Genomic DNA, 24,509 nt, shown 5'->3' with positions numbered 1-24,509 from the left:
TATAAAGATGTTCTGTCTCCCTGGTCACGTGTGGGGCAGAACGCCTCTCAACCCCTGACTCTACTGTGTTTCCCCGAAAATAAGACCTAGCCGGACAATCAGCTCTAATGCGTCTTTTGGAGTAAAAATTAATATAAGACCCAGTCTTATCTTACAATAAGACCGGGTATAATATAATACAATATAATACCGGGTCTTATATTAATTTTTTCTCCAAAAGAAGTGACATGAGGGTTTGCATTTTTAAGAGATCACTCTGGATACAGTGTGGTGAATAGACAGCAGGCGCAAGGGTAGGCAGAGGAAAACTTGTCAGGAAGCCATTTCAATAGTTCAAGTGAGAGATATTGGTGACAGTGGCATGGAGAAGAGAGGACATACTGAAGAGATATTTGGGAATTTGAATTGATAGGGGAGAGAGAATTGACAGGTGATACAATGTAGGAAGGAGAAAGGGTCAGAAATGATTCCTTGTCTTTTCCTCGGTGCTGCTTATAGCAACTATAACTCATTAATTATTTGTGCCACCATTTATTGTCTGCTTTCCGCAGTGTTTTATATACAACGCAAGGGCTGGGGCCAATCTTATTTAACATCTTCACCCTTGTATACATGCTCTAGCATAATGTGTGACCCATAACGGTGTTTAAAAACAATTTGTTGGTTAAATGATATTTTTGGTTGCAAGCAAATGGGTTTATGGTGGTATTCACGGAGTTGGGAACATGGAGGAGGAAGGAGAAGTTTCCAGGATGAGTTTTGACAATGCTGAGTGACAGGTACCTGCGAAACATCCATGGAAAAATGTCCTGGAAGCATTTGAAAATACAAGTCTACACCTCAAGAGAGAGAGGTAGACTAGACAGATGTGGGAGTCACGTGCATCGGGAAGGCCATCAAAACCACGCAGTCTAGGAGACAGCCTAATTAGAAGGTACCGAATAAGAAGAGGTAACATGTAAGGGTTGTGCAGAGGTGTAGCAGCTGACAAAGGAAACTAAGGAGTGGCCAGAGAGTTCTGGGTAGGAGGGCATCCAGGAGAAAAAGGAGTGAGGTTTTAGGAAAGAATGTTTAAGAAAGAAGGAGTCAACAGTGCCCCATGCTTCAGAGATCTCCAACAATGGGGGTCAGTGATAACCAGCGTCAACACAGTGGTGGACAAGAGCTAAAGTGAATTACTGTGAAAGTAGAAAGAGAAAATGGATTTAGCAAACGTAAGCAGCTCGTTCATTAATTTCTCAAGTTAGGTAATTGTCATCCATAAAAACACTTTATGCTCCAGAGAGGATAAAACAAAGAACTTGAGTTTAAAAAAATGAGAAAGCATAGACTGAGAGTCAAGCCCTTGATGAGGCGATCACGTGGAGGTTCAGGGCTAGCCAGGTGGTCCCCAGGGCGAGTGCCTGCAAGTGGGAGGGGAGGAGGAGGCTAGATAACTCGGATTATTTCATCATTTTACCTTAGGTCAGCTCTAATCCCCAGTTTCAAAGAAAGTCAAAGGATTTACTGTCAGGACTTAGTTAACCAGTGGAACTCCACCTCTCATACATTTTGTTAAAGACCTCACTCAGATAGCAAGAAGATAAAGCTCTGTTGAGAAATTTTACGGATATTGTTCTGTGCTTCTCAACCTCTCCTCTGCAAAGAAGCTATCCAGTGGAGAGAGCAAAGAATATTTAAAAACAACAACAACAAAACCTCTCATAGCTGAGAAAGTGGGCTTAATAGTTAGCTAAACCTTTTTTTTTTTTTTTTTTTCTGTTCAGAGAATTGATTTGTGCTATATTATCATTCTTCCCCTTTCTCTAGTTACAGGGAGGTTGGGAGAACTGATACAACCATTTGTGTGAAATGCTTAAAACTTTAAAATCAACGATAAAAATCCAAGGTGACACTTCCTTTCCTCAGGGTTAATAAACATTAACTTAAAATGCCATTTACTACTGGAGGTGTATACATTCAGCCCATTCGCTAACTAGAAACATGGGAAGATAAACTACTGATTCTGTTCCTGATCTTGAAATTTCTAGACTCGTAAGACCAGGCAACATTGGCATGAAAAATGCCATCCCAAGCCTTAAGTACAAAAAAGCAGACCCTCACAATAGCCCTGACCTCTGAGGTCGCAAACTGACCTCTCAGGGACCTTGGACTCTAATAGCACTTCAGTGAGAAGGCTGCACCCTCCATGTACTTTGGGCAGCTAGCCCGTACTCAGTGCCTTTGCTTCCTGGAGGTCATATCTGCCTCATTTAAAGGGATGGGGAAGCATCTTCTCTTCTCTACATTCACTATGTCCCGTCATTTTCACAAACTTATGATCCCTCCCACCACATGACTTCTGGTTCAGAAGAGGTTAAAGGTGATTGGAGTAGAAATCTGAATGCAGAGAATGCAGAAAGTTAAACTTCTACCCAGAAAGCAATATTAAGATGGCACATATAAGACTTGTATTACTAGGCACGTTAGTTCAGAAAGTAGGCAAAATTAGGAATAAAGAAGCTATAGGAAAGCTGTCCTTTCAATGTACTTTGGCAGCAAATATTTGTGTGTGTATGTGTTCCTCACAAAGCTCTGTTCCCAGTGGATATTCACGATAATGAGGATTAGGGGTTTAGAGGTAAACTCAAAAATACCCAAGACTGGAGCTCTAAAAAGACAAGTCTTCATTTCCTTTCATCTTTACCCATCTCTTCTACTCCAATTAAGTTTTAATTTCATTCATTCAACAAAGACTTTTAAAGTTCCTTTTATTTTCCACCATTGTGCCAAGTAATGCAGTTATAAATGTGTACGTATTATATTAGGCATGATCCTTGATTTCAAGGAACTTATGGTTTAGTGATGATTCAAGAAAAAAAGAAATCCAAAGAATTCTGGCATCCGAAAGTATTTCCTGGAATAGAATGGTAATTGGGTCTAGTTTTGTAGATTTTGTCATATTAAAACCAACTCTAAATACACCTGTGTATGCATACAACCTTAGATGTTTACACCGTTAAATTTTAAGCTAGTCCTTAAGAAGAGGGCTTTTGCAATTCATTTATTCTTGGGTTTGTTTCTGAGGTATTTCTTAAAACTGAAGCACTTTTCAGATGATTTAAGCAAACTCACTAATTTTGAGAGTCAAAAGCCATATCTGACAATAAGTACAGTGTCCAGTGTCCAAGAATTTTCTGTTTTTTCTAGTTTTGGTGGTTTTGTTTGCTTTGTTTAAAGAGATGTGCTTAAATATTATGTAGAATTCATATTTAACAAACAGCTTTGCAACGCTGAGTTGTGACATTCTATTTTGTTGATTCATTTGACCAGCTGAAGAGTGTTTTTACAGTTTACTATTTGGGTTCCTCACTTGGTATTTGAAACTGAGGTAGACAAAAAGAGACAAAAGTTCATGACGTTTTACCACAACTATTCGATACTTATCCTTTTCCTTTCATTTTCTAACTATGTATCAAAGTTTTGATCATAATGATTCTAACCTGTAATCTGTATACTTAATGAATGCTGAGTAGATTAACATAGAGCTATATGTAGCCCATGAACTCGAAATCAGGTTATCTTGTGTATGCTAAATATTCCGATTTCATCTCATTTTTTCATTCAACAAACATTTAGTGAGGGCCTTCTAAGAGGCAGACACAGTTCTGTATGTTGAGAAGACATCAGAAAGACTTTTATTAAAATCAGAATTTTATTACATAAAATACCCTGACCCTAGGGAGCTTACATTTTAGTGGAGCTTACATTCATTTAATAAAAAATCCCAAATCACCAATTTTGAGAATGGACTCCACTTTTATGGAGGAAGGAAGACAAATGACAAGAATCCCAAGTCATCTGAAAGTTGCAGCATAGCAGAGTCCACAGGCCACTGGATTTGTAATCAGGAGATATTGATTGTAGTGGAGCTGTACTAACCCTCCTTATTATTTTCTGGGTCTTAGTTTTCTGATCTGTTAAATAATGGCATTGAATTTCATAATACTGAAAGTCTCTTCTGGATTGAATAGTCTGTTCCTCTATGATATGTAATAGGCATTTACTTACCTATTTAATTAATTAAGGTAAATTTACATAGAGTGAAATGCACAGATCAGAGATTTATATTTTTTAAAGTATAGAAATGTTCAGGAATCATCTTAAACTCCTATACCGTCTGTAGCTACAGTACAGTACAGAATTATATGTTATGTTCAGAGTAATGGTCCTGAGGCATTGTAGGATGCTGAATCAGTAAGAGAAGATTTAATTATGTTCATTAGACTACTTATTAAAGCAAGAAAACACACTGAGGCAATTTAGAGATTTCAAACAAAAAGTGTCTTCTCATTATAACCCATAGTTAATCAGAAACCCAATTAACCAGTATGCTGTATTCCAAGATTTTACTGTTTTTAGGTTTATTTATTCTTCTTTACAACTGTGACCAAATCACTGACCCAGACCCCAGCCATGTTACATTTATATCACTAAAATCAATGGATTATTTTTCCCTCAAACAATATGAAACGCTTCCATCAAAACAATCACTTCAGGGACAGAAGAGCAATTATTTAAATAAGAAATAGACATCAGCAAAGTAATAAAATTTTGAGTTTTATTTTTTAAAAATAAAGGGGCCAAAGCCCAGGATAAGATCAGCATTTAAAGAGAAGAGTTTTAAAGATGCAGATGCCCAAGACAGAGCAGACACTTGAGGAGATGAGCTCGGCAGACTGAAGACTTTTAAAGTGGTAGGCGCCCAGGAGAGCAGGACATTTTAAGGAGACTAGAGCCAAGCTTAGAAGACATTTAAAAGTCATGGGCTGACGTTCAAGATCACATTTATTAAAGAGGCAGGGATAAAGGAGTTACTTGTCAATGGCCTGGCTTGGAAGACCCTGAAAAACTCTTTCAATCCCCCATTAATAAAAAATCTAAAAATAAAGTAAAAAATAGATATGAGTGAAGTGATAAAATTCTGAGTTTTGCTTTAAAACATTCTAGATATATTCTATCGAGTATATGTGCAATTAAAAAGCAAATAAAAAATAAAACATCCATTTCCAAGTATGCTATTATTTGAATAAATCTCAGTCCTTTCTAAATTCTAAATATTCATAAGCATTAAAACATACTAAATAAGGGTCTCTGGAAAATGAACATTACTAATGAGATTGAGTGTCAGAAATGCAAGGCTATGCTCTTTTATTTACTGTATCTAAGAAGCTAAAGCAGAATTCTTTGCAATCTTAGTGGACACCTAACCTGGCTCAACTTTACAGAACAATAAAGCAAGATATAAAAATGGTTTTGGTACTCACCTTTTAATTGTAGCATTCAGGGAGGATTTTAAGCTTGGCCTATTGTATTAAATTTATAGACTCATCTGTCAACCCGAACTCATTCCAAAATTACAAATTTCTTTCACAGGATACCCCTGTGAAGCATTCATTTTTGTCTTCAATCAGTGAGGAAATTTTTAGTTCTTCCTATTTAGACCATGAATATCTCCTCAGGGGTTATTATTATCCTTAATAGCATTTCCATTTTTTGCAAAAAAGCTAGACTCTAATTTCCTCCCTTCACGTAGACTTTGATTAGACCTACTCTTCCATTTTCTTTTTATCAACTACTTCCTTTCACTGGTCAGTTAAGTCAGTCTGTTAGAAACATTATTTTTTTATCCCTCTCTCTCTCGGTTTTCCTTTCCTGCTCACTCTTTGAAAACACCTCTCCTCATTATTCAACCTGTCAATCTAATTATTTGTATTGAGCACATAGTGGACTTCCAACAAGGTGGGAAGTGAGTGTGCAAAGGACGTAAGAGATCTAGGCGTGGAGCCTGCAGTCAAAGGGCTTATAGCCTAGTGAGGGAGACAGCAAACATATCAGAGCAATCAAAACCATGAGGAAACCATTACACGAAACCATGTGATCCTGGCTACCGGTGTAACTCTAGTTCAGAAAACCAAGTAGCTAGAAGACGCCAAGCAGAGAAACGAAGCCATGCCACCATCTTCCAGGAAATTTTATGCAAATCTGCAAAGGTGTGCGTCCTTCTTGGTGCTCCCTCCCAACTTTGGGGCCTACATGCAGTTATTGGAAAACAGGAAGAGAACAGGAAGAAATCAGGTGGACTGGTGGATTTATATAAACTTTAATACATCCTCTTTCTAACTGTATTCATATAGGTAGATCACTAAGCATGATTAGGCCATTGAAAAAGTATCTAGGTACAAATATCAGAAAAGTGAAAAATGAGCGTGTGTGTGTGTGTGTGTGTGTGTGTGTGAGAGAGAGAGAGAGAGAGACAGAGAGAGAGACAGAGAGAGAGAGACAGAGAGAGAGAGACAGAGACAGTGAGAGACTTGGCCAGGTGGGACACAATCAAAAGATGCATAATCAAAACAATACTATAGTGACCCAAACTGCTCCACCAACATAAATCCAACGTACCATTGGGTAGAAATATCACAAGAGGTCTGGTCTATTAATTAATGCCTGACTCATGTGTACCGTATAAAAAAATAACTCTTTTCAAGACGTGTGACAGCTGGTACTACCCCAAATAGACATGTCTTTATGAAGTCACACACTGACTTGCAGACCACCTGTATAATCTTACCCTGACCAAGACTGTCTCAGAGACTGGCTTTTAACCTCAGCAAAAGGCTTGTGCCTGCCAATGCACTTGGTCTCTTCCCCAGTTTATTCTAGTTTCAAAACGTGGACGTTTTATATTTCTAAACGTGGAGGTTTTTGATTTCTGATCTGGCAGGAATATTCCATCTTATGCTTTCTCCCAAGGGATGTTTACTAAGATCATCCACATAGGTAAGGAAAACTTCCTCACCTAAAAATCTAAGGAAGTGCTGCACTCTGCAGGACAAAGTGGCAACTGCAGCCCCCGTGATCTATTAGGACAGTCCTATGGTGTTTGTCCACGATGCGGCGCTGCTGTTTTAAGTGTTATTTACAGCAAGTTTAGTGTGGGAAAGATGGTGGCAGCCAGGAGACAGAACAGGGAAGGGGCACAAAAGAATCGGGAGGTGTAAACTACAGCATAGGGAATATAGTCACTAACATTGTAATAACTATAATATGGTGTTATATGGGTGCTAGACTTACCAGGGTGATCATTTCATAAAGTATATAAATGTCTAACCACTATGTGGCATACCTAAAACTAATATAATATTGTATGTCAACTGTAATTGAAAAATTAATAATAATAATAATAATAATAATAATAATAAAGAAGTAGGAGGAGAGAGAGGCTAAGGAAGAAAGAAGGTTCTTTCTGCCTGATAGGGCTTTCTTAGCACCCCAAGTCAGGCCCATTGCAATTAAGAAAGTTATCCCTTAGCCCAAGTAGTTCATCTTGGGATCATTTAATCCAATAGTTCCCAAACCTGGCTGATCAACAGAATCACCAGGGGAACTATTTTAAAGATAGATTCCCAGCTTCTACTCCAAGAAACTCTGATTCATAAATTTGGGGAGGGGCCCAGCCATCTGTCTTTTTAAAAAGCTCTCCCAAAGGTCAATGGTGCCTCATTTATACAAGATTTGGAAAGGAAAAACGTGTTTTAAGGAGACTCAGTCCTTGCAGGATTCTGTGAGCTCAGTTTCCCTTTCTCAATTCAATAGCAACAAATGCAGTGAGAATCTATTCTGTGTCAGTGAGTTCTCCAAGAAATAAAAGCACAATTTATTGAGTAAGCCCATCTATACCTTAACGAACTTACTAATCATACTTCTATTCAGTGTTTTCTCCTGTCCGTTTGGGCAAAGAATTTATGACCCAACAGATTCATAGTTCTCTAGTACCAGACTGGGTATAAGATAAAAAAGGACTGATGCTTACCAAATGGAACTGGAAAGTACATGCCCTACATCTCTTCTTTTATTTTCTAAAATTAAGTTATAATGCATTTTGAAACAATCTTCTAGACAAACAAAACTTTTCTTTGAGCCCAGAAAGGTCGAATGACTTACTCAATGTTAGTCCAGTCGTGGCAGAGCTGAGTCCAGAGCTTCACTTTATGAACGCTCTGGTCACCATGCCATGTCAGAGTTTCATCAGTGGAATTCAATTGTCTCCTTCTTCTTTGGTCCAAGACAAAAATCTCATACCCCGTTGCAGGAAAGGAAAAATCGCATTGATTAATCCCAGCTCAGAGGGAGACTCTAGCCTGGACTATCACCCAAACAGAATTTTCTTAGAGCAAAGCAGCCTAGAGTTCGTGGAGGAGGTCTTTGCCCAGTGGTCCTGAGTGCCCAAATCTCTCAAACTGCAGACAAATACTATCAATTATTTTGTGGTGGACCTTAACACTATTTAAATGCTTATTTTCAAAACAACCAGAAGCAGTTTGTATCCTTCCTGAGAGAACTAGCCACTTGGCAATGGTGACCAATAGCAAGAACTATCAGACTATATTAGTTCCTAGCGATATTCCCAACGTATCATTAAGTAGAAAAAACAAATTGTAATAGAAATGTAGATAGTAAAGTGGTAGGAAAAATGTTTTTCCCTATTTTATATATATATATATATATATATATATATATATATATTTATATAAAATATATATATATATGGTATATATGATATATATTTTTTCTACCATATATATATATATATATATATATATATATATATATATATATATATGGTAGAAAAATGTTTATTTTAAAAGTGTTTGGAAAGACATATACCTAACTTTTAACAGTAAATACCTCATGGAAACGGGACTGAGGAAAGGAAAGCATTGTCTTTTTATTTTATATAGCTCTGAATTTTTAAAAAACAACTTGAATGTGTCATTTTTGTACATTTTTTAAAAAAATCAAATACAAAACAAAAAAATGAGGACAGCATAGTTACTTAATCTCTCCAGATTCCCACATAAAAACGAAGAGAACAACAGAGAGTAAAACCGAAATCCATGGACTACATTTTGCAAAACAAATTGATAAGGCATCTCCATGAACCCCATATACAAGCAGGTGAGAGCAAATCACCAACAGCCATAACATCTGCATAATTTCAGCATCTGTGTGGGGAAAAGCAGAGGAAGTAACAAGACATCTAACAGACCCCAAAACTGGAAAACCCCCAAATAGCCAATAGGAAAGTGAGGTGAGTCAGTCTGAGAACACTGAGAACAAGAGATTAAACTGGAGGAGTCGGGCCTAATCCTATTAGTGGATGAATGCATGGGGGCCCATGCTAAAATCTGAAGTGGCTAGAGCAGTCTAGCCCCTATAAACTCTTGAAACTGACCAGCCGAAGGCTCCATTCCAGGACACGGCCACACACTGAGAAACTTCTGGGTGTAGAGTCAAAATTGAGCAGGATTAGGATAATAGAGCCAAGGAAAGAGAAGGTCTGGATCAAGTTGGGGGGAGGATTTGCAGAAAGCAAGCCACCATATTTTTAAACACTATACTCATATCTCCTAAAAGTTCAAGAAAATAAACAGCACATTAAAAATTAACAGAGAAAAGTATCAAGGTTAAATCCAATAAAAGTTATTTTAAGGAAAAGAAATATAAAAGGCAGAATAACGCTTCTACAGACAGCGAAAGCACACCAGAAATAGATTTAAACTGTTATATTCTGCTTCAAAACAAACAGAAAAACATTTAAAAATGACACAAGATGTAAAAGAATATTAGAAATCTGATGTTAAAAAACTCAGAAACAAAGTGACAGAACTCATGAAAGAATTAAAAACTTAAAAATTCAGAAATAAAGACTAATGACCAGGAACACTAGAGTGAATAAACACAACAGATAACACATAAGAGAAATAGAAGGTGAAACAGAGAGAGATTTAAAAGCCAAAAAGAAGTGAAACAGATTTAGAAAGAAAGTGACAAATATTGAAGATAAAATAAGAACCTCAATATACAGAGGAGAGATTTATACTCTCTTTGTTGCGAGAGATCCCAACTATATCGGGAATACAGATGTTTAAAACTTTTCATTAGAACCCAAATCCCACTTTCCTAGGAAAGGTATTCTCTAGCTGGTTACAAAAAGAACACTCAGGATGAGAAGACTAATATGGGTCAGGAACCCCGTATATCTTAGACTCATCGAGATTTAGGGATCCTGTAGCTAATACAATTTGGGGAGCCCTCATTAAGAAAAGAATACAAAAATGTCTTATTTTTGTAAATTTTACAAAAACATATGGCAATTCAAGGGGCCTAACTTAGCGTTATGGGAAATCCACCTCTCTCCATATCTATTTCTAATACCAGTATAGCTTGTCTTCTAGCTTTTACATGAGTTTTTATAAATACTTTATTTTTTAGAGCAGTTTTAGAGCAAAATTACAAAGAAGGTACAGAGATTTCCCACAAACCCATTGTCCTAACACAGGTCTAGCCTCTCCTATTATCAACATCCACACCAGAGTGGTATATTTGTCACAACTGAAGGACCTACACTGACACATCATCATCACACAAAGTCCATAGCTTACACTAGGGTTCACTCTGGGGGGGTTTGCATTCTCTGGGTTTGGACAAACGTATTGTGACATGTATCCATCATTATGGTATCATGCAAAGTAGTTTCATTGCCCTAAAAATCCTCTGTGCTCTGGCTATTCATCTCTCCCCAAAACCTCTGCCAACCACTGATCTTAGTCTCCGTAGTTTTGCCTTTTCCAGAATGTCATAGAGTTGGAATCACACATTATGCAATCTTTTCAGATTGGCTTCTTTCACTTAGTAATATACATTTACGTTTCCTCCGTGGCTTGATAGCTCATTTCTTTTTAACACTGAATAATATTCCATTGCCTAGATGTACTACAGTTTACTTACCTATTCTCTTATTGAAGGACATCTTGGTTGCTTCCAAGTTTTGGCAATTATGAACAAAGCTGCTATAAATATTCATGTGCACATGTTTGTACAGACATAAGTTTTCATTTCCTTTGGGTAAATACCAAGGAGCATGATTGCTTGATTGTATGGTGAGACTATGTTTAGTTTTGTAAGAAAGTGCCAAATTATCTTCCAAAGTGGCCATACCAATTTGTATCCCCACTAGCAGCAAGCAGCATGTGGTGTTGTCAGTGTCCCAGATATAGCCACTAGAAATGTAAAGCGATAAAATCACTTTGGAAATGTTTGGTAGTTTCTTAAAATGGTAAGCATACACCTACCATATGAACCAGACATTTCCTTTCTAAGTATTTACCCAAAATAAATGAAAGTATATGTCCATACAAAGAGTTATGCCAAACATTTATAGCAGCTTTCTTTGTAATAGCTGAAAACTGGGAACAATCCATATGGCCATTAACAGGTGAATGCTTAAACAAAATCGGGTCTATTCATACAATGGAATACTACTCAGCAATAAAAAGAAATCGACTGTTGATAAATGAACAACATGTGAGAATCTCAAAAACATACTGTATGAAATAACCCAGAGAAAAAGAGTACATGGTGTACAATTCCATTGATATAAAAGTCTAGAAAATGTAAACTAATCTATAGTGACAGAAAGTAGATCAGTGATTGTTTGGAAAACGGTATGGGAAGCTGGGGAGGGATAGAAGTTGAGAACACAGTATTGTATAATCACAATTTGCTAAGAGAGTAGAGCTTAAATGTTCTTACCAAAAGAAAAAAAAAAGATAAATATGTGAAGTGATGGATGTGTTAATTAACTAGATGGGAGAAAGCCATTCACAAGTATACACAGATCAAATCATCAGAATTTACATTTTAAATATCTTAGAATTATATTCGCCAATTATAATTTTAAAAAGGTAAAAAAAAAAAAAAAGGAGAGAGAGACTAGAGAAGGACTAGTGAGGAAGGGATAACCATGACTGTTGAGAAACACAGCAATAAAACACTTTCACAGTGATCCATCCAGGCTGGTACTCAGGAAACCTAGGTGGCTAAACAGTAAAGACAGTGGTCAGGCAAGAAGCTGTTGACAGCCAGAGGTGAGGTGTAATTTCATCACTCCTCCCCTAGCACATAGCAGAGAGGTATGAGCAGTTGGGTGGGGACAACTTTGTGTATTACTTGGTGCTCCTTTTTAAAAAGTATAAAACATATTTCTTTAGGAGTCCAGAGTAAAATAAAATCCAGAGAGTCTCCTGGAGGGCTGTGTTGTGGATAGGCTCACGGGGTCACTAGACATCACGTTTCACTCTTGTAGGACTTAAGCTGAATGGTTGCCATCTGTCTCCTTGACTTGTCCCACAATTCACTAAATTAAGGTATCCTCTCTCTCCATCCTGTCTCTTAGCAGATTGTTGCTGACACAGAATTGATGCCTTCATTACTCTTTCTTTTATTTCCTCTTTTTTGTAATTGTGTAAAAAAAAATAACAAAATTTACCATTTTTAAATGTACGCTTTAGATGTGTTCAGTATAATTCACCTTGTTGTGAAACAGATGTATCCCGTTTCCGCTTGCCCCAAACCATCTCCTTCTCTGTACTCTACTTTCTGTTAATAGCATCCTCTTCATCCAGATTCAAAATCTCAGAAACAACCTTTGACTACTTCTGTTCCACTTACTAATTCCAATCAGTTCCACTTGTAAGTTCTGTTGGTTGAGTCAGCCTCCAAAATGTTTCTCATCTCATCAGTCCCTTCCTTTCCAATCCTTTTATCTCTACCCTAGTCTAAATGCTTCTTAGAAGTGTTACTTCTTGCCTGGATAACTGCAACAGTTTTGTAGGTGATTCTCTTATCTCCAGAATCTCTCCTCTTTGATCCATTCTTCACCAAATTAACATTTTTATAAAAGTTTTTAATCATGTTATTCCTCTGTTCAGAAAAACCTTCAATGATTCCACCTACAAAATAAAGTATGGCTCCCTTAGCCTTGCATACCATTCTGCATGATCCACTCTAACTTATCTTTCTAGCCTTATCTCTAATAAGCATGGTGTGACTTCAGAGGATAAACAAGAAGAGCCATTGTCCATGTGCAAAGCATCTCCATCAGACCATCCCATAACACCAGTATGACACTGATTTCATTAGTGCTTTCAAAGAATGCCTTTCCTATCCCCAAACAATGTAAGCGTACAAGTCATTGTGAAGTCATTGTGAAGTCCCGGGCACTAAAAGTGAAATGTTCATGCTTGTTGCATGTCTACATTATTTTTTTTTTTTTGGGGGGGGGTGGATAATAGAAATACATTTCCTTTGAGAGATCATAGAACCATATCCACTTCTCTTTATGTCCACTGCTACCGTGTTTCCCTGAAAATAAGACCTAACCAGAAAATAAGCCCTAGCATGATTTTTCAAGATGACATCCCCTGAACATAAGCCCTAGTGCGTCTTTTGGAGCAAAAATTAATATAAGACCCAGTCTTATTTTTGGGGAAACATGGTACCACTCTTGGCTAAACTACCATCATCTCTCACCTGGGTTACAGTAACCTCCTAAATGGTTCTCCCTGCTTCTGTTTTATTACCCCTCTAATTCATTTTTCACATAGCAACCAGAATATATTTTTCTAAAATATAAACCATATACTTCCTTGCTTAAAACCTCCTATATCTTCCCGTGGCTCTTAGAATAAAATCCAAACATCTTGAAGACTCTTTCTAACCGAGGTTATTCTAATTCTTTGACCTTATCTCCAACTATTCTCCCCTCTTTGCTTATGATGCTTCAGCCAGACAGGTCTTCTTTTTGCTCCATAAACCTGCCTAACTTGTTCCTACCTCTGGACCTTTGCATATACTGTTCCATTCATGTGGAATGCTTTTCTCTAGATCTATACCAGATGGTTCCTTCCTGTCTTTCAGGTCTCACCTCATATATCACCTTCCTCAGAAAGGCCTTACATGACCACACAATCTAAAGTTGGCCTCTCATCATTTCCTGTTGTCTTGTTTCTTAGCACATAGTATCTGAATTTTTTTTAATTTGTGCATTATTTATCTCCCAAGTTACCACCATCTCTGCCTTGTAAACTCTATGACAACAAAAGTTAGTTTCTGTCTTCTTCACAGCTGTCTCCCTTGTGCATAAAATGGTACCTAGCACATCACAGGCACTTATTAAATATGTGTTGAATGAATAAATGAACTACTTTCAAGCAGTCTGGAAAGACAGCAGCCTGTTCTCTTCTTAAATATCTCCAGAGAAGATTCCACCATTTCCCCCCCACCATTTTTAATAAAAACCAATTGCAGCATCCAATAACTTTCAGTTGTCAGAAAGGTCCTCCCAATGAGACAGGTTAGTTAGCATGTCCCTAGGTAGACAGGGAGGTCCCTGGTGGAATAAACAAAGACAGCCATATCCTAAAACTCCAGGTTTTAGGCTATCACTCCTTCATTCCAGGACATAATGTAACAAGGCCTTGAGGTTAATCATAAAATTCCTTTTGGCCTGACAAACGGAGCAGATCTGATAGATAAGAGTGGGTTATTTTGCTCATTCCTTCAGGGTGGGCAATTGGACCAACCCTGGTAGACGAATTTCATTAGAAGGCGCCAACAACTCCCCTTTCCCAAATAGGCAACGGAAGGTATAAAAGTAAGAGCTTTTGTCTCAGTCACTGGACACCCTCGTTCCAGACCCCCTCCCGCTCAGGAGCTCTGACGCTTTGCTTTCAATAAACTCTCCTCTTTTTAAAACTCTTTGCCTCTCCTGGGTCCGTGTTTCCATTCTTCGGTCTCACGAGACAAGATCCCGGGACTCACTCACTCCAAAGTCCCCTACATCATTTGGGGACTCACAGAGACATATTCCTCCTTCACCAATATCTAACCTAAATCCTTCCTAAAGCAGCTGCTGTCTCTTTTCACTTGGTCCTCAAGGAAATCATTAAATTGCCTTTTCTATAGTCAGTAATAAATTTGTTATTAGGCCATCTTAACACCAGCGCTACTTCTCATACTTTTTAACATTGTTCTTTTCTGATCCTTGTCAAAGTTCTCTGTCTCAAGCTTCACGTGTGAGCCCAATAGTGACACAAATGACTGCTTGAAATAATGCCTACATAAGAAAACCTCAACTTACAAGTACCTACCTTAAAAAGGGCAGTGCTTATATCATCCTACCGCTTTCTTAATCTCTTTTCCATAGGTTATACACATTTTTTCATAAGAGCTTTTTGTGAAAATGCTTGGATCTTCTCAAGAATCTGTAAGTTCAAATGAGAAGTTGTGAAATAGCTAAAGGACGCAGATCCTAAAAAAGCTTCTCAATATGAATGGTCCGCCTGCGTTTTGGCCACTAAATACAACGCAGGTTACAGGGATAAGGTCTGAAATTCCAACACCCCAGAGAATGTTGAATGGATAACTTCAGTGAGAAGTTATTAAGACTAAAAGTGGGTTCACAAAGGAAGTAAACCCCTTCAAAACTGAGACAGAGGGTGGGAAATAAAAACTGAGGATCCTATAAAGTAGCCAAGGCTATCTATGAGTAGAATTTGGTTTTGCTAGACAGTATAGCACTGTGGTAAAAATAACAAGCTCTGGAGTCAGGCACACCAAGGTTCAAATGCTAGCTTGCCACTTAGCTACTGTATAAACCTGGGCAACTCACCTTGCCATTCTAAGCCTCAGCTTCTTCACCAAGAAATGAGGGCAGTAATAATACCACATCCCTCACAGAATTGTGAGAATTAAATGACTTAATTCATGTAAACCCCTTTCTAGGATCATAGCAATTGCTCAATATATTTCAGTTACTTCTATGAGTTCTATCTTCTCTAAATTCATTTATTTCTGTGGTTTCAAATTTTACCTTTTAACTCCTTAAAGGTTTTGAAATTAAAGTTTGTTTGTTTGTTTGCTATTGAAGGACCTTTTCATGGCTGAACTAAAGGAAGAAAGGACTTTTTCATACCTAAGTCAGGATAGCTAGGGGGATCAGAGTATATTGAGACACTACATGTGATGATGGCAGCAGCTTATGTAGCTCTCCGGGACAATGTGTGGAAAAAAAGGCACGTCAAAAATCCTCATATAACTTTTTTTTTCTCATATAACTTTTGACTCCCCAAAAACTTAACTACTATTAATATAAGATGAAAATAGACTTCAAGGCTAAAAACTTTAAATCAGACAGAAAGGAACATTTCACATAATAAAAGTTCAAATCATTAAGCAGGTATTATTATCATAAAATTTTATGCACCTAACCCACAGCTTCAGAATTCAGGTTTATCAAATGCTTTCAGGGAAAAATCTGGCTTTATGCTCAACTTATCTTTTTGGGTTACTGCTTTCTCTTATTTAATTATTGGTTTCGTCTCAGAATATTCCTTATTATCTTGTCAGCTCATCAAATTCATTCAAACAGATTTTTAAAAAATATTCTATCCAGCATATTTAGATGTTTTCAATGCAAGATTTGCTCGAGGTATTAGTTGGCTATACTAATAGAAGTGGAAGTTCTGGATCAAGCTTCTCAATTGTATAAATTCAAATTTTTTATTCTTCTGTATGTGTATTTATCATTCCTTCATTTTTAAGATACATTTTATATTTTAGAACAGTCTTAGATTTACAGAAAAGATGCAAAAATAGTTTAGAGTTCCCATACACCCCACACTCAGTTTTCTCTATTATCATCATCTTACATTAGTATAATTTATATTACATTTGTTACAATTAAAAATCAATACTGACATATTATTATTAGCTAAAGTTCACACATTATTAATATTTCCTTAGTTTTTACCTAATATCTCTTTCCTGTTCCCTTTGAAAAGTTGAATATGGATAATAAAAGTTGAAGGGTAAACACTAAAAGAAGAGAGTATATAACTTCCAAGTTATTAGGGGGAAATAAAAATTTTTTTAAAAAATTCAACCACTTTAAAAGAAGGCATGAAAAGATACATGAGAGGGTGGTGAGGCAAATAGAAATGAAATCACACACAAAAAAAGGCAGGAGGAAATTCAAACATGTCAGTAATTACAATAAACATAAATGAATTAAATGGTCCCATTCAAAACAAACATAGATTGATTTAAAATAAATCTATCTCAATGGAGTTTATAAGAAAGACAGGACACAGAACATTTTTAAGTAAAGGAACGGAAAAAGATATACCAGGCAAACACTAACAATAACAACAATTTGGTTAGCTATATTAATAACAGACAAAATAAATTTTAAGGGAAAAAGCATTACTTGAGAGAAAGAAGACCAATTCATCAGGAAGGTTTAACAATTCTGAACAACGTATTTCACAATTTTATCTAGTGGACGTATCTAGAAGATACCCAACATTACAACGTATATATTCTTTTAGAATGAAAAAACCACTTAGAATTGAGTGACATAAATATATTGCATATATAATACAGCTAAAGCAGTACCAGAAAGGAAATTTATAACTTAAATGCTTTGTAAAAGAAGATGACCAGGATAGGGTGGCTTGAGTGTGCCCCCAACGTGGTAATGGGCTTCCCCCAGAGCAAGCGAGCCAAGAATGAGAACAAAATGGCATACGACTTAAGAAGTTAGGAAAGGGAAAACATAATACATCCAAAGAAAGTAAATAATAGGAAGGAGATAATAAAAATAAAATTAAAAAATGATACTTTATATAGCATTTTCTATGTGCTGAGCTCTGTTCTAATTTGTCGTGCTTATTAACTTAAGAAAATCATACAACACAGAAGATGAACAAAACCAAAATTTGATTTTTAGAAAAAAACTAGTAAAATTTGAAAACCTCTGGCAAGATTGATCAAGAAAAGAGAGGGGGGGATCCAAATAGTAATAAGTATAAAAATGAGAACACTATAAATATGACAGAGATTAAGTAGATGCTAATGGTATATTATGAAAAACTATATATCAACAACTTTGAAAACTTGCATGAAATGAACCAGTGTCCAGAAAAAATTATAACTTACTGAAAAATTATAAGACTGGCTCAAGGATAAATAAAAACCCTGAATAATTCTATAACCATTAAGTCATTGAAACAATAGTTTAAAATCTTTCCAAAAGAAATCAGGACCAGATGGTTTACCAGTGAGTTCTAACATATATTCAAGGGCCAATTTCACCTTACATAAACCAATCCAGGCTATAGAAAAAGATAAATCACTCCTTAACTTCTATTGTGAAGCTAGCAAAATCCTGATACCAAAACTTGACAAGGACTTCATAAGAAAGGAAAATTATAGCATACTCAATACATAGATGTAAAAATCCTAATACAGTAGAGTGTTAGAAAACTAAATCTAATAATGTACAAAAGTGACAATACAATATGACCAGGTTGGGTGTATCCTAGGAATGCAAGCTTGGTTTAACATTAAAAACTCAGCCAATATAATTCATATTTGCATTATAAAAGAAAAATGTTCATTCACTAGATAGATAAAATGCATAGGATAAAATTCAATATCAATTCATAATTTTAAAAAAATCCCGTATAAAACTAGGAATAGTTGGAAAATTCCTTAATCTAATAAAGCCTCTACAAAAACTCCCTATATTAATTATCCATTATTGCATAATAAATCACCCAAAAGCTTAACAGTTTAACACAACAATCAATATTTATGTTCTTATTTACAATAGCCAAGACATGGAAACAACCCAAGTATCCTTCAATGGCTGACTGAATAAAGAAGATACAGTACATATATACAACGGAACACTACTCAGCCATAAAAAGATGAAATATTGCCATTTGTGACAACATGGATGGATCTTCAGAGTATTATGCTAAGTGAAATAAGTCAGATGGAAAAGGACAAGAATAGTACGATTTCACTCATGTGGGATATAAAACAAAAAACAACAACAAAAAAACCCCTCATAGATACAGACAATAGAATGGAGTTTACCAGAGGGGAGAAGGGGGTGCGGGAGGGTGAAGAAGGTAAAAGGAGTCAAATATGTGGTGACTGAAAGAGATTAGACTTTGGGTGGTGAGCACACAATAGAGAATACAGGTGTCATATTATAAAGCTGAACACCTGAGATTTATATAATGTTATTAATCAATGTTACCCCAATAAATGTAATAAAAAACTTTCATGTTCTCACAGTTTCTGTAGGTCAGAAATTTGGAGCAGTTCAGCTAGGTAGTTGTAGCTTAGGGTTTCTCAAAAGGCTGCAGTCAGGAATGGTTAGTCCCCAGCCAGCTGAAGGTGTGGTTTAGTCCACAGTCTCTGAAGGTGGCTCGCTCACAGAGCTGGAAACCAGATGCTGGCTGCTGCCACACTGACCCTCCCATAGGGCTGCTTGACTATGCTCCCAACATAGCATCTAGCGTCCGGAAAAGAGCAGCAGGAATATTAGGAAAATTTCTCAGTCTCATAAAGGATATTTACCTACAACAAAAATCACATTTCATGTGAAATGTTAAAAGCATTTCCATTAAAATAAGATAAAAAGACTCACTTCCACTACCAACATTATATTCAAGTTTAGCCAATGCAATAAAACAAGGAAAAGCATCGAGCAGCACAAATAGTGGAAAGGAAATGCCATCTGGTGATATCGATCAAAATATTAAGTACATATAGCCACAAGTTTTAGACGGCCGATTGAACAAATACAGTTTGCCCTTTTCCCTATCGAGACCACTCATTAAAATAATGGCGACGATATAACATGTAAATAAGTAAAACTTACAGTGGTGAAAATAATGAGGGAGCCCATAAGCAAATGAAAGATTTTAACCATTATTTGGAAGTTAGGGAACGGATAAAGAAGAGGAAGCTATGGCCAAAAGTACTCAGACATGTGGAGGGTGATACAGCTAAGGGGCTGACCAGTAGTACTGAATCCTGGAGATTTTAACGGGCAAATACCAGGTACAACGGAGGGAATAAAGGAGATGCGGAACATATTAATTTAAAGTCTGTATGCAGGATAGCTGATCCATCAACTGCACTCTCACTCCATCAGCCAAGGAGCTACCCTTCTGGGAAATAAATGAAGAGTTCTCAAAATAAAGCAAATGGCTCAATGTAAAGGGGTTCAATGTGCAAAATGCAGGCTCTGGAAACATAGAACTTTTGTTTCAACACCTGATGTGTGGGATTTGACCACCAAGTGAAAGAGTCCTACGTGTTAAAATCTGAGATTATACAACATCTGAATAAGAATACAAGATTTGTTGGAGTTACATGTTTAAAGCTATCTATACCATGTGTTATGGGTTTCATTGTAAACCCAAAAAGATATGTTGATGTCTTAACCTCCTCTATCTTAGAACGGGACCTTATTTAGAAATAGGGTCCTTGTAGACATAATTAGTTAAGATGAAGTCATACGGAAGTAGGGTAGGCTGTTAATCCAATATGACTGGTATCCTTAAAAGGAGTAGAAGAGACACGGAGACACAGACACACAGGAGCGCACCACGGGAGGACCAAGGCAGAGACTGGAGTGATGCCTCTGCAGCTAAGGAATGTCAAGGATTGCTGACAACCCCAGAAACTAACAACTACAAAACCCAGCTTGGAACAGATTTTTCCTGTGAGCCCCCAAGGTGTCCTGCTGACACCTTAATTTTGGACTCCTGCCTCCTGAACTGTGAGAGAACACATTTTTGTTGTTTTAAGCCTCCCAGTTTATGGTACTTTGTTAAAGCAGCCCTAGGAAACTAATACATCATACACATGAGTATTCTCTATCAATTTTTCTTTCTCAGTCTTGCATATTTGCGAAGAGTCTTCCCCTCTTCGCATCCTGGAAAAACCAATGGAAATGGAACAGTAAAGTAAAAAGAAATGGGTTAACCAGGATCCCTGGGTTACTGATTACTTCCTGTCTACACTTCCTCTACAAAGACAGAGAAATCTGAGTCGCGGTCATTTACTGTGAAAGAGGATCATAGCCACAAGTTGTTATTCAACACTAAACTGTCGCAGCCAGGTATCACTTATTTAACTTGATGTAGTCCTTTTTGGTTGTACAAACATTTTGGCCCCTTCCACCCACTATTACAGAACCTCTAGATTCTCTAAGCCATCTATTTTAGAAAGCATTTTGCTATCCCAAGTTTCTTTCTGCTCTCAGTATTCTTCTTTTGGAAAAAAAAAATAATAAATGGAATATTCAAGGCACACTGAGAAGCTCAATTTGACAGAGATCACTATCTCCTTTCTCATTCTCTCTTTCATCCAGATTCCCAGGGAAGGAAACCTGATTGGCTCAGCTAGGATGAATGCCAACGTAGTTGTCTTGGGTATGGAGAGGAATGCTGCCATTTGGTACAAAACCCACTGCTGGGGGTCAGATAGCCCATAAAAGCAGTTATTATGAACTGGGTAGACACTCCAAAAGGGTTCTACTAAAGCTATTATTTATACTAATTTGAATATGACTATCCTTGAATATGAATATCCTGATAAATATTATCTGATTAGTTTCTTAGGATAAATCCCTAAAGGTGGAGTGATTGGGTTAACATATATTAATATGCCTAAAGTTTTAAATTCATGCTATCATATTGTTCTCCAAAGTATTAGATTAGTTCACATTCCTACCAGGAGTATATAAAATGACCATTTGACAAAACACAACACATTTATCAGTAGTGGATCTCATATTTTTACACCTTTGCCGATTTGATGAATAAAGGTGGTATCTCATTGTTTTATTCTGTCTTTTCTCTTATAATTAGTAAAGCCAAATATTTTCATCTGCTTTTTGAATATTTTCATTTCTTAATTTTTGAAGAGCTTATTCATATGAATTAGCCATTTTTAAATAGGGCTTTTTATTTTCATCCTAATGGTTTGTAATAGCTCTTTACATATTAAAGAAATTTACTTTTTAACATATATATAGGAAATATTTCTAATAGTATTTTTATTTTGTTTATAGAGTGGGGTTTTTTTTGGGGGGACTGCCTGGTTAAATCTAAAAGGATGCTTTTACCTAAATATTAATGGCCTCAGATCAACTTTAATAATAGATTTTTAAAAATACTCTAGGAAACAATGGATTAAATATTAACAAATGAATCTTGAATACTTAATGAGTATGAAGTGCCAAGCAAATACTCAGTCACTAGCAGTCTCTGTCATACTAAACAGACACCTAATTCCATCCTCTTTTATTCACTGCTATAGTTCAGTCTTTGTCTCTTCTCACCTAGATTTCTGCAACTGGCCCTAAATTGCCTCTGTCTCTAAGCCATCTTTCATCACTGCCAAAAAATAATCCTTCTGATATACAAATTTTATATCACACATCTGCTTAATCTCCTTTGATGGTTTCCAATTGCCTTCATAATAAAATCCAAACTCCCTAGTAGAAGGCCCTTCCCCACTTGCATTCTACCTGATTTCTCTGGCTTTCCTTCTCGTATCTCCATGCCACACACACTCTAGCCACAATGGACTAATTATAGTTCTCCAAATGTACCCTGTTGTTTCACAGATTTGTAAAACCTTGTTATTCTTTCTACGTAGAACCCCTCTCCTCTCCATCACGATTGATGAACTCTCATTCATTTTTTTTTTTTTTAGACTCAACCATGTCTTTGCATATTCTAGGGAGACTTTCTGCATCTTCTGCCTGATTTTTTATTTTTGTTTGGTGTGTTGTTTTGTTTTGTTTTAAGTATACAGCCTCTATGCTTTCATAGTGCTCCATGCATTTCTCTCTTTTAGCATTTTTGAGTGTTTACTAGTCTGTGTCTTCCAGAAGACAATCCATGTGCTGACAGCCTCCTCTATCACTATAATTGAGAGTCTTACACAGGGCTTGACATATTATAGGCCATTAAGTTTTTGCCAATTAAATATATAGACAAATTAACATTTCCATGTTTTCTCAGAAAAAAAGTACGACAAAGCATAGGTGCCACTATCAAAGTTTTAAACAGGGATTAAACAATATAGCAGAGAATGAGGATAGTAATAATAATTTGAAAGAGTAGTATCACTCAGAGTATTCAGTATATTGCTTTTCTACCCTATGCCTTAATTGCCACATTTTTAGGTCTAAAAGACTATTATCAAGCACACTATTTGGTTATATTCGTCCATGCTTCAAAATATCAGCTGCTGGTATAAAATTCCAGGAGACCTAAGAACATCTTATTTTCATATATATAATATTAAAAGTTATTGAATAATGTAATATAATTCATATTTAGAGAAATCATGCAAATGTAGTTCATTTTTACATGGAACCCTTGATTTGAGGATACTGAGAGGAAACCCCACACCTAGGATTTGGAAAAGATGAGAGGAGTTTAAGAAGGTTACATAAACTTCAAAATTGATATAATCTTAATTGCTCTCACAACAAAGTTGCACACCTTAAATATGTACAATTTTTATTTGTCCATTATACTTCAAAAAAGTTGAGGAAGGGGGGAAGAAAGAGTGAAGGACCTAAAGTTGTTTGTGTAGGAGTCAAAACTGACCAAACTCATCTCACAATAAAGAATCCCAACTAAAGGCCTGGTCTAGAAGAGTCCAAGTGGACAACAAAATTACCCAGTCAAAATATTCAGGTGAAGACCCCTAAATCATCTGGCCTGAATAATCTAGATAGTGAATTAACCTAACAATCCTTTATTTTCCAGTTCAGTTTGCCAGTGTAGCTCTAGCCAGAGAGGGTTCTGAAGCAAGAGAAATAAGAATAAAGCAAAGAAAACCAAGACAGACCATTGTCTCTGGGGAGCTCTGAGGAAAGGTGATGTGGATGCTAAAGCAGAAGATGGGGCATGTGGAGTAAGTTGGGGCCCTCTGAGGACCCCTGCACTGTGACTGAGGTGACCTTTCCTCTCTAATAGGACAGAGGGACAGCAACTCAGAGACGTGTGAGCAGGAGGCCTGGGCACCCTCCTGAGTTCACCACCTGTGATTAAGAGGACAGGAATTTGGCTGCCTATTGAAATCTCATCCCTTCTTTGAAGTTCAAATTCTGTCTTCTTCAGAAAACCTTCAACCCGTATGATTTATAGGCAGTTTGTCACAATTTAATACCTTATTCAATTACATTCTTACATTATCACCTCACTAGGTTATAAATGTCTTTAGGGCAGAATCATGTTTTGGTTTTTAAAAACGTCCACAACGCCTAGTGTAGGGTTGAGAATGTAATAGGTATTCAACAAGGAAGGGTCTGATGGAAAAGTTGAAAGGAAGAAAACATCAGGCTCCCTGAAGTTTCCTAAACTTCTTTCTTAGAGAGAGGATACCAGGGACTGTTGGGTTGTATCCCTGTATTCTCAAATCACAAGCTGAGGTTCATCCAGTACATGGTTTATTTTTCTCTGAAGAGAGCTATCCTAAATGCAAATTAAGCCTCAAAGCCCTCCAAAGGACAACCAGGAAAGCACAGTCCCTTCTAAATCTCCTTGGGGACCAGGCTCACCTCTCTGTGTCTGTGTGTGAGTGTGCGTGGGTGGGGGAGGTAGTGTTGGCGTGGGAGGGCACAGGCAAGAGAGAGGAGAGAGACTCCACACAGTGATTCTGTAGAGGGGATTTGCTATGTCTCTTTTCCTCCCCCCACCCCTCTTTCTTTGTCCTCTTTCTCCGTGTTCCTCTCTTTGTCC

At 36.9% G+C, this 24,509-nt stretch overlaps 1 long non-coding RNA gene across 1 annotated transcript in view; it reads right to left on the bottom strand.

Moving 5' to 3' along the window:
* The window catches only part of LOC117036141 (uncharacterized), a 63,317-nt gene that overhangs the window by 17,315 nt on the left and 21,493 nt on the right, over window positions 1-24,509 (bottom strand). The gene's annotated exons all lie outside the window — the stretch shown is intronic.

This window comes from Rhinolophus ferrumequinum, chromosome 16 (genome assembly GCF_004115265.2).
Source record: "Rhinolophus ferrumequinum isolate MPI-CBG mRhiFer1 chromosome 16, mRhiFer1_v1.p, whole genome shotgun sequence".
NCBI classification, from domain to species: Eukaryota; Metazoa; Chordata; class Mammalia; order Chiroptera; family Rhinolophidae; genus Rhinolophus; species Rhinolophus ferrumequinum.
The sequence above is the reverse complement of the archived record's forward strand: the minus strand, read 5'-3'. Positions and strand labels throughout refer to the sequence as shown.